Source organism: Felis catus, chromosome B2, assembly GCF_018350175.1.
Source record: "Felis catus isolate Fca126 chromosome B2, F.catus_Fca126_mat1.0, whole genome shotgun sequence".
Classification (NCBI taxonomy): Eukaryota; Metazoa; Chordata; class Mammalia; order Carnivora; family Felidae; genus Felis; species Felis catus.
This window is the reverse complement of record NC_058372.1, coordinates 49,914,955-49,931,073: the sequence shown is the minus strand read 5'-3', so window position 1 is coordinate 49,931,073 and position 16,119 is coordinate 49,914,955. Positions and strand designations below refer to the sequence as shown.

Sequence of the window (16,119 nt, the reverse complement as noted above, 5' to 3'; positions counted from 1 at the left end):
GATCTCGCGGTCTGTGAGTTCGAGCCCCGCGTCAGGCTCTGGGCTGATGGCTCGGAGCCTGGAGCCTGTTTCTGATTCTGTGTCTCCCTCTCTCTCTGCCCCTCCCCCGTTCATGCTCTGTCTCTCTCTGTCCCAAAAATAAATAAACGTTGAAAAAAAAAATTAAAAAAAAAAAAAGCTAGAAATGATTAAGCTTAGTGAGGAAGACATGTTGAAAGCCAAGATAGGCCCAAGTTGTGAATGTAAAGGGGAAGTTCTTGAAGGAAATCAAATGTCCTACTTCAGTGAACACGCGCATTATTAGAAAGTGAAACAGCCTTATTGCTGAGCTGAAGAAAATTTTAGCAGTCTGGATGGAAGATTAAACCAGCCACAATGTTCCCATAAACCAAAGCCTAATCCAGAGCAAGGTCCTAACTCTCTTCAATTTTGTGAAGGCAGAGAGAGGTGAGGAAGCTGAAGAAGAAAAGTTTGAAGCCAGCTGAGGTTGATTCCTGAGGTTTCAGGAAAGAAGGCATCTCCATAACAGGCACAAGGTGAAGCAGGAAGTGATGTAGAAGCTGCAGCAAGTTACCCAGAAGATCGAGCTAAGAGAATTCATGAAGGTGGCTACACTAAATAACAAATTTTCAGTATAGATGAAACAGCCTTCTATTGGAAGGAAATGCCATCTAGGATGTTCACAGCTACAGAGAAGTCACTGCCTGGCTTCAAAGCTTCCAAGGACAGGCTGACTCTCCTATTGCGGAGTAATGCAGCTGGTGATTTTAAGTTGAGGCCAGTGCTCACTGACCACTCCAAAAATCCTAACGCCCTTAAGAATTTTGCTCAATCTACTTGCCCTGTGCTCTACAAATGCAATAACAAAGCCTGGATGATAGCACATGTTTATAATATAGTTTACTGACTATTTTAAGCCCACTGTTGAGAACTACTCTCAAAAAAAAAAAAAAAAAAGATGCCTTTCAAAATATTGCTGTTTATTGACAAAGTACCATCACCCAAGAGCTCTGATGGAGATGTACAAGTTAATGTTGTTCTCATGTCTGCTAATACAACATCCATTCTGCAGCCATGGATCAAGGAGTAATTTCAACTCTCAAGTCTTATTATTTAATTCATAATTAAATTCTATAGTTTATAAATTAAATTATAAAATTTATAATATAAATTAAGTCAAATGTTATTCAATTCACATTTCATAAGGCTATAGCTGCCATAGGCAATGATTCCTCTGATGGCTCCGGGCAAAGTAAACTGAAAACCTCCTGGAAAGAATTCATGACTCTAGACGTCATTGAGCACATTCATGGGCAGAGGTCAAAATACCAACATTAACAGAAGTTTGGAAGAAGTGGATTCCAACCCTCAGGGAGGACATTGAGGGGTTCAGTACTTCCATGGAGGAAGTAAGTGCAGAAGTGGTGGAAGCAGCAAGAGAATTAGGACTAGAAGTGGAGCCTGAGGATGTGCCCGAATTGCTGCAAGCTCGTGATGAAACTCAAGTGGATGAAGAGCTGCTGCTTCTTATGGATGAGCACTGAAAGTCGTTTCTTGAGATGGAATCTACTCCTGGTGAAGATGCTGGGAAGACTGTTGAAATGACAATAAAGGATTTAGAATATTATATAAACTTAATTGATAAAGCAGTGGTGGTGTTTGAGAGGAGGATGGAATCCCAATTTTGAAAGAAGTTCTACTGTGGGAAAATACTATCAAACAGTATCACATGCTACAGAGAAATTGTTCATAAAGAAAGAGTCCACTGATGAAGCAAACTTCACTGTCTTATTTTAAGAAATTGCCACAGGCACCCCAACTTCAGCAACTACCACCCTGACCAGCCAGCAGCCATCAACATTGAGGCAAGACCCCTTACAGCAAAAATATTATAACTCAGTGAAAGCTCAGATGATGGTTAGCATTTTTCAGCAATAAAGTATTTTTAAATTAAGGTATATACATTGTTTTTTAAAGACGTAATGCTATTATACGCTTCATAGACTATAGTATAATATAAACATAACTTTTATATACACTAGGTAACCAAAAAATTCATTTGGCTCGCTTTATTTTAATACTTGCTTTACTTTGGTGGTGTGGAACTGAACCTGCAATGTCTTTGAGGTGTGCTTATATATTCTCTGTCCACTACACTATAAGGTCCTTTGAGGGCTTGAGAATCTTTTATCACCTCCCACTGTGCCTAGCACATAGGAGATGTTCCTATTAGTTGTTGTTGAATAAATGACTGAATGGAGTGAAAATGTCATAATATAATAACAACAACAAAAATAACAAACACATGGTGTTTATCACATGCCCAACAGTGTTCTAGGTACTTTGCAAATATTAGCTCATTTAAACTTCCTAACAGCTATCTGGCATTAGTATTATTATTGTCATCATATCCATTTTACAGTTGATGAAACAGAAACACAGAGAGGTTAAGCAACTTGCCCAAGGCTACACAGTAAGTCCCAGAGCCAGCAGGTAACCCGAAGCAGTTGGCCCTAGGCTCTTAACCACTATGCCCTCAAAAACTGTGTTCTAAAACCAAACCCAAATATGATGATATGCAACTTCAGATATGCTGCTGTAAAACTGCTTTGCTCCGTTAACAAAGATAATTTGTAGCTGGCCTTACAAAAGCAATCAGTATCAAAAAACTCAATTATTTGCCATTGAGTGTATTTGTAAATCATATTCCAATACTGTCCAAGAGAAGAAAATGTGATTTCCATAAAATCTTACTGAAATCGATTAGATGATCCAAGTGGGTCTGTAACCCAGATAAAAGTGATCCTAAGCCCAATGGGTTTCTTTCATCTTAGAGACATGTCATTTGTTATGGCTGGCTTTGCAGAACTGGTGTGGTGAGACATTCCAATCACAAACCTAACGACTGAAGTCATTTATCAGCCTGTTGGGGGAAAGCATACTAACATTGAGACCAGTCACTGAATTCTGCTACATCTGTAGCATGCTATCTAAAAGGTCTTTTCCATGATTAGCAAATTAGAGAATTAAATGAAAAGTTCCATATTTGGCAAACGGACATAGTTTGCTACTGATGACATTTTATCTGGAGGCCAAATAGAAGTGCTCCAAAGCAGTGATATTCCCTGGTCTGTTACAAGGACCCTAGTTTAATGGACCACAAGCTTAGAATAGCTGATTCCCTGGAAAAGCACCAGATGAGGAATTTAAAATCCCGATTTCTAGTTCCAGCTTCTGGGATCTTAGGCAAGTCACTCAACCTCTCTATACTTGGTGTCCTTGTCCATAAAATGGAGTTATAATCTCTACAAGCTGTAAAATTCTGCAATTCATCTGGGCTGTGTTTTGCTTTGTATAAAAGATCAAGCAGTGTGCTGAAATCACCAAAGAACAGATCCTGTGACATCACCTCATGTCACTGTTGGGGGGTGGCTCACACAGATGGCAGGAAGGTGGCCTGCTGGTTGTTGGACAGAGAACAAAAGAGCAGCGATTTCCATCAAAGAGAGCAGAAGAAATGCTTCCAGAGTCCATAGAAGCCAAGCATCACACATCACTGCATAACTATAAATGGCTGGGAAGAAACAACAGCCAAAACGCCAACTTGGGGTCAATTAACAAGGACTGGAACCTTCTCTGAGCAGCTTTTGGCCCAACAGAGACAGACACGAAATTTCAAACAGCCTCAAACAACCTCAGGATCTCCAGTCATTCATCAAGTGAGAGGCTGCTAAGGCCTATATCGATCTTTGTTTTTTGTTGTTGTTTTTTTTTTAAGTTTATTTATTTTGAGAGAGGGAGAGTATGCACGTGCACGCACGTGTGCACACATACACACATAGTGGAGAGGGTCAGAGGGAGAGAGAATCCCAAGCAGGCTTGGCACCATCAGGGCAGAGCCTCCTTTGGGTCTTGATCCCACAACCGTGAGAATATGACCCGATCTGAAACCAAGAGTTGGATGCTCAACCGACTGAGCCATCCAAGAGCCCCTCACATTGATCTCTGTAGCCACATCTGACAAATATCGTATCAGTGTTTATAAAGTCATATTTTAAAGAGTGGGACTACCAGAAGAATCCTGCTATTTAGCAGAGAAAATTTGGACATGAAGTCAGATTCACCAATGGTCAATGCATATTTTCTCCATATTTAAGAAAACCTAACATATAAATAACATCTCAATATCCAAAAATGGGAGATCTGATTTCATAAATTATGATAAATCTATACAATAGAATACTATGCACCTATTAAAATAATTATGTAGATATTTACATATATTGCTATAGAAAGATATATGTGTTTTTGTTTGTGTTTTCACTGTAGTCTCCCCTACACTTAGATAGGGTCTGACTAGTACATTATGAATGCTCAACAGGGATTTGCTGAATATTAAAATGAACAGAAGACATTGTTACAAGGGAGAAGCAAATTAAATGAATGTGTCCCATTTTTTTAAACATATGCATGTGGCACAGAATAAGCATGGGATCGTGAATAATCAAAACATTAATACAGACATTGTTACATGGTGGGATTGTGGGGAATTTATTTTTTTCTAGGGTAGATACTATCATTACAATACTTTTTAAAAATAAACATTTACTACTTTTGTAACTGAAAAATGGTTATTGCTACTCTACAAATAGGAATATTTGACATAAATATGTAAAACTTGGTAAAACATGATTAATGAGTACAATGGATTTTAAGACACTCTCCCTCAACTCCCCCCACCAAAAAAGGCCACCCCAGCATTATGAAGAAATACATACTTATTTGCATTATTCTATGGATTTTGAGCTCAACTAGTTAGCATATCATACTAATTATTATTAGAAGCAACCTATCTATACTTGCCATAATGTAAGCCAATGATCATGGGAGTTGTGAAGGGGAAAAAAAATATGTAACATCTGCCATTAAGGCAACAATCCTGTTCTCTTAGATTGGGAAAGTCAATATATGCAATATTGTCAAAAGACTTTTCTCACAGCACACAAACCCAAATGCCTTAATAATCCAGTCAATCCCTGACCACCTGGGCTTCTGGCATGGCTGAACCCTGCCTATAAAAAGAGTGAGGTGCTCCTGTGTGCCACAGATACACCAGAAACACATGTCACCTTCTAGGCTCAGTGACCTTTCCAATTCTGAATCTCTTCCTCTGTGGATCCCCATAATATTGATAGGAGAAAGAAAAGATGACCTTAGTTTGCTGTGGTGCTCTGGGAAAGGATGAGCAGAGGGTATTTCCTCTGAGTGCCTTTCTCTCTCCAGCTGGAACCCTCAGGCTGGGATTCCTGCATTTTCTTTATTGTTACTTCATATGCTTCCCACATCTCAGGTAGTCTCACTTGAACAGGTACTGTTTTCAAAATGCATCATTACAGACACAGAATGTACCTTCCACAGGCAATAAATAGTATCTGCATTTAATTCCACTGGCAGGATTTAGAGGCGCTGGGAACAGTTTAGAACACATTGAGCAGTCCAAAGTCAATCAACAGGTTAGCTGGGCATGATGATTGCTTTTCTTCAGAGACTTCTTGTTTGGGTAAAGGTAAGCTGTGCTGTCTGAAATGCCTGCTAATTAATGCCTAGGGACAGGAGTCCCCCGAGACTTTCTGTAAGAGTGTAACTACAGGCTTCATTAGGTATAGTCTGGCACAGTAACACAACCTCTAGCTTGGTCCAGCCTCTTGCCTGCAAGAAGCTTCATCGCCCACCTGCAGTCCTGCTGGGACTGGGGCCAACCCAGGTGAACCCTGAAGAGAGCTGCAGATTCCACTGGCAGGAAATCAATCTGGGAAATGTACTTTCCATAGCAGAAGAATCTGATAACAAATTAAGCCCAGGTTGGAGCCCATGTAAGGTATGCGGTTTCCCTAGCAATGAAAAGTTAACCCTTTTGCAGCTAATGCAGTACACTCTCCTGGTAGTCCCAAGACCTGGACTTCTTATTTGCTCCCAAGAATCAAGCAAACCACTTCATTCTCAGTTTCTCTTCAGATATCCTCAAGCCCTTAATTCAATTCCACATTGGTCATGAAGCCTTCTCCAGGCCACCTTGATTTCTTTTCTCCCTGAACACTTACCTACCTATTCCACACATTTGGTAAGCAGAACATCCAGACTCGAGCACCATATCGCTGTGTGTGTAGAAAGGCTTGTCTCTCCTGTGGATTGGGTTGCAAGCTTCTTGAGACAGGAACACTGACTTACTCATCCTTTATCTCTCCTATCAGCAACTATCAGAGTTAAAGGTGCCCCAGAATGCATCAATAGATAATTGTTCAAGGACAAAGTGAAATAAGATTCCCCTCTGGCCATTTGCTTCTAAAGGTAAAACCAGTGAGATCTTCGATAATGAAAATGTGAGCATTTTTCAAAAGGAAACAACATTTGAGTTGGATGTGTTTATCTGTGTGTGGTTCATCTACGTGGTAGGTATCCATAACAGTGTTTAAACTGTTAACTGATTTCCAGTCACCAGCTCACTTTTGGTCTATCTCCTCTTACCATTAGCACTTTTGTGCCCAAGAATGCCTAAGCAAAGATGCAGGAAATAGAGACACCAGGCAGAAAAAAGATAAAGTAAAATAACATTGGAGCAGGAGTTAGCAGATTGGGAGACCTACTTTTTTATTCTTGTTGCAGAGAAGAAGACAGAACAGACTGTCCATCCTGGTTCCCTGAACAAGCTACACACTTTCCCAGTGTTAGCTGTACCCGTCTATGCCTAGCAAAGTCTGCTTCTCTCTCACATTCAGGCTCAGATATAGCCTCTTCTGTGCAATTTAGCAACAGCCTCAAGCAGACTTAATCACATCCTGTCATACCCGCCTTAGCATTATGTTGTAACTGACTGTATACATGTCTTCCTTTACACTAAATTGTGAAATTCACTGAATTGCATGAGGACATTATTCAAGACATTAAAAAAATTTTTTTTTAGTTTCTGTTACTTGATTGTGAGAATACCTGAGGCACAGATCAGTTATTTAAATGATCTATTCAAAGCCTTAAACCAAATTAGCCCTTAAGGTATGGACAGACCCCACCACTTCTGACTTCTGTGTCCCAAGAGCCAGCCACCTGTGTTTTGGATAAAGAAAGTCCCTCAAACGTAAATGGAAAAAGAAGAGCTGGATGAGAAGTTGGTACCTGTGTGCCTCTGACCTGCTGATGACCAGGAATCCTGGCTCCCTGTAACATCCTAGGTGTGTTAGCCAGAGCCTCCTCTCCTGGGACATTCGGCGAGAGCTCTCTGAAGGGGACCTCTGAAGACCCCTCTCCACTTCTCAGTGTGACCTTTTCTACAATTTGTAGTAGTAATTCATAATCAATAGCTGGTCTGGTTGAAAATCATTAGTCATTCCATACAGGAGCTTCTATTTGAAAAGTTCAGACCAATAACTATAAACTATCTCACATAGCTCCAGCTTTCCTCTCCATTATATGACAACTACCCACCTGCCTGGCCTGCAAGTTCTACCAAGGTCATGATTTTTTATCAGTCAGGACTGCTTTAGCTCCAAGATTTCAGATTTTGAAGTTCCTCCTTCCTGGTCACAACATCCTCACTTCCACCCTCTAACACACTAGGCTCCTCGTGACCTCTGGTCCCCCAACCTTTTTCCTCCCTTAGACCACCCACCTCAGTTGGCCCCACTGCCAGCCATTTCATTTCTACCCTGGCTGCCAGCCCTCCTCACCCTGAACTCTTGCGCTGGGTCGGCCTGCCTAGCCCCATCTTGATTACACCCAATTTCTCTCTTTTCTCACCAGGTACTATGTACTGCTGGAGAAACTCATGAAACATGAGACCATTATGAATCCATGCCTTTTAACCTCAACCAAGACTTCACAACATCCATCTGGGTTGTGTGTTTAAAAATAAACTCCCGATCTAGCTAGTTTTGTGATTGGTCTGACCGATCTCCCAATCAGCTAGCCTTGAAATCCAACTGGGATGTCTCTTTTCCTCCCCCTTCCCTCAAATCAGTCATCAAACCACTTTTTCCTTTTTAAGTTGCTCGTTCCTTCTTTTCATTCCCCCATAAGCTCATATACTGTCCCAGCTGTACGATGGTGATAACTCCCCAACTGAGCTTGCATTCTACAAACTCTATCCTCGTTTCACTTGACTTGACTGAAGTTCAGCTCTGATGATGATATGCCACAAAGCCACTAGTGGCCTTCTCCTCTCTGCCAACAAAAGCTCACATTCCTGAGGCTGGCAGTCAACACCTTCTGTGCCCTAACCTTAATCTGCATCTTTAAACATCACCCACTGCTTCATTTCATGCAGAACAAAATAGAGTAAATAGAACAGAACACGTCAGGGCGCGCCCCACATATTAAGGGTAAGTACTGTCATGCAACTCCCAGTTCCTAAAATAAAATATATTTCTTACCAAGGGTCATGTTAGGTTTGAAAAACACTGACCTACACCATTTGCTATTCTTAAGCATGCCTTGCGACTTGTTCTTTCATTTTGAAATTATGAAATACTTCAAGTATACAGACTAGTTTGGAGGATAATACAACAAAAAACTGTTTGTCAATTCAACATGTCATATGTACTTCAGATTTTAAAATATGTGTATATTTATGTGTGTATGCACGAGTGTTTATGTGTATGTATGTATGCATATGTATATGTATATGTATATGTGTCTCTAAAACACATACACCCGAGACTAAGCCTCCTGTGTCCACCCATTCCATCTTTCCCTCCCAGTGGCAGTCACTATACACTGAATTTGGTGGTTTTCATTCCCACTAATGTTTCCAGGTGAAACTATACAATTTATACTGACACTATAAAATTATATAACTACATGCAATAATATAATAAAAAATCATGAAATTAAATATCCATAAACAATGTATAGTTTTGTACATTATTTTTAACCTTAATATAAATTTTGTATCTAACCTCCTTCAGTCTTCCTTCTTTATGTTTTGTGTCGTTCCACATTAATTGTGGCATGATTCTCTAGTTGATTCATTTTCTCTGATGAGTATTTTCCAAATTACAATTCTTTGTCCATCCTCCTGTGGATGGACCTGCAGGTGGTTTCCATTTATTTGCTATGACAGATGAGGCTGCAGTGTAGTTCGTACACGTCTTCTTTGGTATATCCCTCTGAAGTGGATTCCTCTTCAGGTCTTTGTCCAGGCTGTTCCCTTTACCTGGAACGGACTCCTCCCTATCTCTACATCAGGAAACTTCATCCATCCCCAAAGGCACCTCTCAAATGCTGACTCTTCCATGCCTTCCTATTACCCAGGCAAAGCAATATCATCCATCCATTCACCTGTAGCTTTCAGTGTGTGTCTCTTTGTCCTGCAGTTGTTTGGATAATTTTCTCATACCCTAGCAGCTCATAAGTTTCTAATGGGCAAGTACTGTGTCACATGGCATTCAATTCCCTCCACCCACTCCACCCCCACTTAGAGCCTAGTGCAGATATTTGCCCAGAGGGGATTCACAGGAAATGCCTGCTGAAGCCACTGAGCTTTCCTTCTTTTGCTGCCAACCACTGCTATGGCCATCTAATGATATATATATCTCATGACAGCAGTATACACCTAATGGCTGCCACATTCCCATGTGTTACCATTTCACCATGAGGGTAAAGAAAAGCCTGTCTCTACCATCAACACTCTATGTTGGGAGAAGCGGGAGGTACAAGGGATACCTTGAGCTTCATAACCTCCTGGGGCTAAATGATCATAGGCAGCGCCTATGTATAAAGATGAAAGCAAATATATTTAGATGTCAAAGAAATCAAACACTGAGCAGATAAGCATGTTACAAATCAGTCAACCAATGGTCACTGCCACCAGTGCAGGCAGGACTTAAGAGGGAATCCATTCCTCCTCCTTCTAGCCAGTCCCTACTAGTCCCAATCACTGCACAGCTGTAGCCTGGGGAGAGAGGCACAGACAGCGTATGTGTTTTCAATGGCTGCCAGTGTAGCTTCAGAATCCTTGGTCAGGACAGGTGCCTGTCCATCCATAGATGTTCATTTCCCCTCCAAGTTCAGTGGCGTGGGGATGAGAGCATCATGAGGGACTTCTTTCTGATTCCAAAGCAGAGACACTTGCTTATTATACTTCTTTTCTTTTTTTAGACATGGAAAAGGTTAACAGATGAGATGTGGGAAAATCAGTTCAAGAACCCAATGCTGCAGACCTCTTTCCATTTTACTCATGAGTACAAAGTATTGGCTTAATGATGGCAAGTTGATACCTGTTTATACCAGCCTTATAAATTAGTAATAAAACATGTCCAGGTCACGGGATTTTTCTAAGCAGCTCACCATTCCATGCCATATGACCTACCAGAGAGACAGTAACTAAATAAGTACTCTTGAGCTACCCTCCCTAGTTATGGGTTGACACAAAGGTCAGCTGAAGCCCTGAAAATCCTAGTCCTACGCAGGAGCTTAAAACTCATATTGGAAATGGGCTAGACAACAACATGCAAACTTAGGAGGCACTGAAAAATCAAACTCCTGATTGCTGTCTCTAGCTTATGGAGTTTGATTTTAGAAAGGGCCAAGTATGAGAACAACCATTTCTCTTTACTGTAACATGACCTCAAGTCTCAGATGACATCTGATTATAATCTGTGCAAGTGCCACCTGAGTGCCTGGATTATTTTTCCAATTGAGTTGAAATGCCCACGGCCACAGTTTCTGCGTCAGCTGCCCGCCAACGTAAACTTTACACTTTGTGCCACTCGGGCATTGCCTTGGCATTGCTGCACGCCACCTGTGGGCCTGGGAAGATGTAGACTCTGACTGTAACAGCAGCCAAGAAACAAACACTTCCTCCAGTCCTTGTTCAAATCGCTCCTTCTCTAGGAGGCATCCCCACCCCCCAATTGATTTCATACCGTTTGTACCCTCCTGAGCCCTCTAGAGCCTTTTATTCTGCTCTGCCTCTTGTTTTCTGTAGCACTTTTCCCTTTCCCCCTTAATACATTACTTTCTTTCTCATAAGTTTTGTTTTGTTTTTTGTTTTTTTATTTTTTTTTAAATTTTTTTTTTCAACGTTTATTTATTTTTGGGACAGAGAAAGACAGAGCATGAACGGGGGAGGGGCAGAGAGAGAGGGAGACACAGAATCGGAAACAGGCTCCAGGCTCTGAGCCATCAGCCCAGAGCCCGACGCGGGGCTCGAACTCACGGACCGCGAGATCGTGACCTGGCTGAAGTCGGACGCTTAACCGACTGCGCCACCCAGGCGCCCCATAAATTTTGTTTTAACTGTGGTCAAATATACCTAATGAAATTTCCCATCTTAACTCTTTCTAATTCTACAGTTCAGTGGTGTTAAGTACATCCACGTTGTTGTATGACCAATATCCAGAACTCTTTTCATCTTGCAAAACTGAAACTCCATAGCCATTAAACAGCAACTCCCCATTCCCCCTTCCTCCAGGCCCTGATGAACACCCTTCTACTTTCTCTCTGTATGAGTTTGACTACTCCAGTATCTCCTATAAGTGGAATCCTACAGCATTTGTCTTTTTGTGATTGGCTTATTGCACTTAGCATAATGTCATCTGGGTTCATCCATGTGGTAGTGTGTGTCAGGATTTCCTTCCTTTTTAAAACTGGATAATATTTCATCGTGTGTATACACTGTATTTTGGTTATCTGCTCATCTGTCGACGAACATCTGGGTGCTTCCACCTTTTGGCTATCATGAATAATGCTGCTATGGAGATGGGTTTGCAAGTATCTCTCCAAGACTCTGTTTCAGTTCTTATGGGTATATAGTAGTCCCCCCTTATATGGCAGTTTTGTTTTCTGCAGTTGCAGTATCCTGCGGGCAACCGTGGTTCAGAAGCACATGATCCTTCTGACATAACTTCAGAAGGTCAATAGTAGCTTAATGCTACATCACAATGCCCACATGACTCACCTCACTTTATCCCATCATGTGGGCATGTAATCATCTCACATCATCGTCAGAAGAAGGGTGAATACAGTACAAGATATTTTGAGAGAGAGAGATGACACATTCACATAACCTTGATTACAGCATGTTATAATTGTTCTATTTTATTATTAAACTTTATCATAAGTATGTATTTATAGGATATACATAGAGTTCACCACTCTGTGGTTTCAGGCATCCACTCGGGGTCCTGGCTCATATCCCCTACTTATAGATAAGGTGGGGGGAGGCTACTGTATACTCAGAAGTGGAACTGCTCCATCATTGGTAATTCTATTTTTAAAAATTTTTGAGGACCTCCCATACTGTTTTCCATACTGGCTGTGTCATTTTATAATCCCATCAACAGTGGACAAGAATTCTTCTGCATCTTTGGCAACACTTGTTATTATCTGTTTGTTTGTTTGTTTGTTTGTTTGTTTTGTAGCCATTTTAATGGGTATGATGTTAACATTTTATCTTTACTTACGTATATTGTCTGTCCTTCCTGACCCTGCTGCTAGCCCAGAATATAAATTCAATTAGCAGAGGGATCTTTGTCTATTTTGTTTACTGATGTATGCTTGCATTTAGAATAGGACTTGGCACACAGTATGTACTCAAAAAATATTCATTCTAAGAGTGAATAAATAGGGGCGCCTGGGGGGGCTCAGTCAGTTAAGCGTCCGACTTTGGCTGGAGTCATGATCTCACGGTCCGTGAGTTCGAGCCCTGTGTTGGGCTCTGTGCTGACAGCTCAGAGCCTGGAGCCTGCTTCAGATTCTGTGTCTCCCTCTCTCTCTGCCCCTCCCCTACTCATGCTCTCTCTCTCTCTTTCTTTCTCTCTCTCTCTAGCTCTCAAAAATAAACATTAAAAAAGAGTGAATAAATGAACTGGTAAAAGAAAGACACGCTGACAGTATACTCATCTTTAATTTCCTTGTTTTTATGTCAAAATCTCAATGTGGCTATCTTTCTGTCTATACATCCATCCATTCCCACATTACCTTTGTGCAAGCTACTCAGCACCTTATGAAAGCAATTATTCTTTTAACAAATATTTGCTGAGTGTCTACTATGTGCCATTACTGTGTTCAGTATTGTTCAGATGGAAACTCTGAAGCACATGGAATTCAGTGTTTTTGGAGAGCTCACAAAAAATCCATAAGAAAACCAAGGAGAGAACCTGTACACAGAAAAGTTAGTTCTTATCTGGCATGGAGTATATCTGATATCCATTTGATATCTCTGCTCATTTGTAACACAATACCTCAGAGTGAACGCAAACAGAACAGACTTTCCCCCACTGACCTTGCTTCTGTCCCATGCTCCTTCCTCCTATCTCAGTATATGGCTGCCAGAAACCAGAGATATATTTGTCCCTCATCTTAACCTGGTACTCCTCTTTATCCAGTTGCCAATAATAACTATTATAATGACTCATATATTGAGCAATTACTCAATGCTAGGCACACTTCTAAGTTCTTTGCATGTTATTAACTCATTTATTCCTCACCACCCTGTGAAATGAAGTACAGATGAGACAATAAGTCAAGTCTCTTGTCCAAGAGAAGGGACCACCCAGCCAAGAAGTGGGGGAGCCAGAATCTGTACCCAGGTAGTCTCGTCCCAGAGGCTATGCCCCGAACTTCTACACTACTCAGGAAATGCTGGGTTTTTTGTTTTTGTTTTTTACTTTTTTTTTAAATTTTTAAAAATTTTTTATTTTTTTTAGGAAATGCTGTTTTAACCTCATGTATTGAAAAGCATTCCAAAATGTATTAGTTCACTTTCCTAAATTTGTAAGTGAAAATAAATTGTATAATTCAGAACTATACACGTCCTTCAGCTCCTTCTGGAAATCAGTGATCATCAGGCAGCTTGGATAATAGAGGTACCAATGGTCAAGAAGACTGGACAGTATCTATGGTAAGTCTAGGGCCTTACTGGAGAGTTGCTCTTAAATATAAGTTCTAATGGGACTTTATTTTCCTGTGCTTTGATGTGTTTTCTTCGAAGTGGAATGTGTCAGTAACAATTAGCTTCACCGAAGACTTCGATTAGTCAAAGCTGTATTGTAGTAGATACACTGTCATCAATGTAAATAAGGCATATCCATTATATAAACACTATTAAACAATGGACAACTTTTTCTACTTTGAGGTTGTATTGATCTTGGAGGCGAAGTGAGCCGGAAGGCAGAAGGCCCAAATGCTACTTAAATTAAATGAATCACATACTTAAAAATAAACCACAATCCTTCTGGCACCAATAGTACCATCTGTAAACTGAGAATAATAAAGGCCAGCAACTTGAGATTTCTGAATTAAAGTTGAAAAAAAAAAACAACAAACAAAAAATGTATGTAATTATAAACCTAAGACAAGAGGACTGTAGGTCCAGAAAGCGTCCTTTCCAAGTTTTAAGCTTATTTAGTGTGTAACAGCCAACATGATTTAAGTTCATCATCCATTTAACATTCAAATAAGATGCTTTTAAATAAGATGATTTTAACCAAAGGATGAACTTTAACATCCCAAGAGTCCCTTTTGAAAACAAAAGAAGCAGTACCAGCCAGAAGCTATTCAGGCAAGTTCCACAGGTCATATGGTCTTGGGAAGAGACAAGCACTGATTGTTACCAGAAAACTCAAGGTCAGTACTTGCAGTTCCATTTCCACCACCCCAGTGCTCCCTTCCACAAAGGATGGTAGTATCTACTGAGAAGTTGCAATTATTCCCCAGCTCGCCGTTTCAGCCTCACCAGCCACTCATCCCCGCCAGAGAATTCAACTACTTCAGACAGTCCCAAATAACAGCAGCAAATGATGTTTTTTGGCCTCATTTTATATGATATCCCAAAAGCTGGAGAAACTAAAGAATAATAGCAAACTAGGAATAATTTCAGCTGAAGAATGATTTTTAAATAAGCATTGCTAGATATAAGTAGGAAGGAGGGCTCTAAACCTTACATTAAAAAAAAAAAAAACAACCTTTAAAATACTTGGCCAATCTAATGCTTTGTTGACCTATGTGGTTTTTCCTTTCCCTGCCCTCCCCCCTGCCCCCACCCCCAATATCCAGTTGAGATTTCTGAAATGGAAGAGGGTCTCTGCAGATCCTTGCTAGTAAGTCAGAGAACTCCAAAATGAGCCTTTGTTTGACTTTTGCTTGCAAAAGAATGTACTGTCAGTTAAAACAAGAAAAAAACACATTTGAACACACACAGCTTGATCTTGACCACCCAGAGGGCAGTCTGACATCCTTTGTCAATCTTCCTGGACCCGTAGCAGCCCTCACAGCCTCTGTCTGCACAGTTAGTTTTATTAGATAGTAATTTTTTCTGGTGACTATAGACTGGCCCCGGCATTCCTACAGCCTAGTACATTATCTATAATGTGGCCATGAGTACTTAAAACATCTTCTGTCAAGGAAGTCCTGTTGTTTCACAATCATTAACTTAATAACTTCCAAATTCCTTCAAAAGTAAAAGGAAGCGTCTGACTTCAGCCAGGTCACGATCTCGCGGTCCGTGAGTTCGAGCCCTGCGTCAGGCTCTGGGCTGATGGCTCAGAGCCTGGAGCCTGTTTCCGATTCCGTGTCTCCCTCTCTCTCTGCCCCTCCCCCGTTCATGCTCTGTCTCTCTCTGTCCCAAAAATAAAATTTAAAAAAACGTTGAAAAAAAAATTCAAAAGTAAAAGGAATTGTTAGTTAGCTGACAGTAAGTTAATTATAACTAAGCACTAAGTTTCTTGTTGTCACTTCTCATTCAACTACACTGAATCTAAATTCAGCTTAAATCAACTACTAGACCAGATTAGGAACTCAAGGATAGGCTCTGGGTTGCCATTTCCTTTATACTCCCCTTGAGCATTAAGCATTTCATTTCTCCCATGAAAAGAATGACTTTAAATTAGTTTTATTGACTGACTGACAATCTACAAATCAAATCTACTATGGGTTTGCACTATGGAAATCTACTCAAACCTACTATGGGTTGAAAAGGGAGAGTCACCACCTCCCAATCCTCCACGAACCATCAACACTGAAAACATTTTCCCCTATCATCTGTTTTCCAGATGTCGGTAACATCTCCCTCCCCTCCCCCACCTTTGATCTGATTCTGGCTGAAAGAGGAGAGCTGGTCCCTAGCTG

At 40.7% G+C, this 16,119-nt stretch overlaps 1 protein-coding gene across 2 annotated transcripts in view; it reads right to left on the bottom strand.

The window, feature by feature from the left end:
• Window positions 1–16,119, bottom strand: part of PAQR8 (progestin and adipoQ receptor family member 8) — a 121,339-nt gene that overhangs the window by 12,456 nt on the left and 92,764 nt on the right. The gene's annotated exons all lie outside the window — the stretch shown is intronic.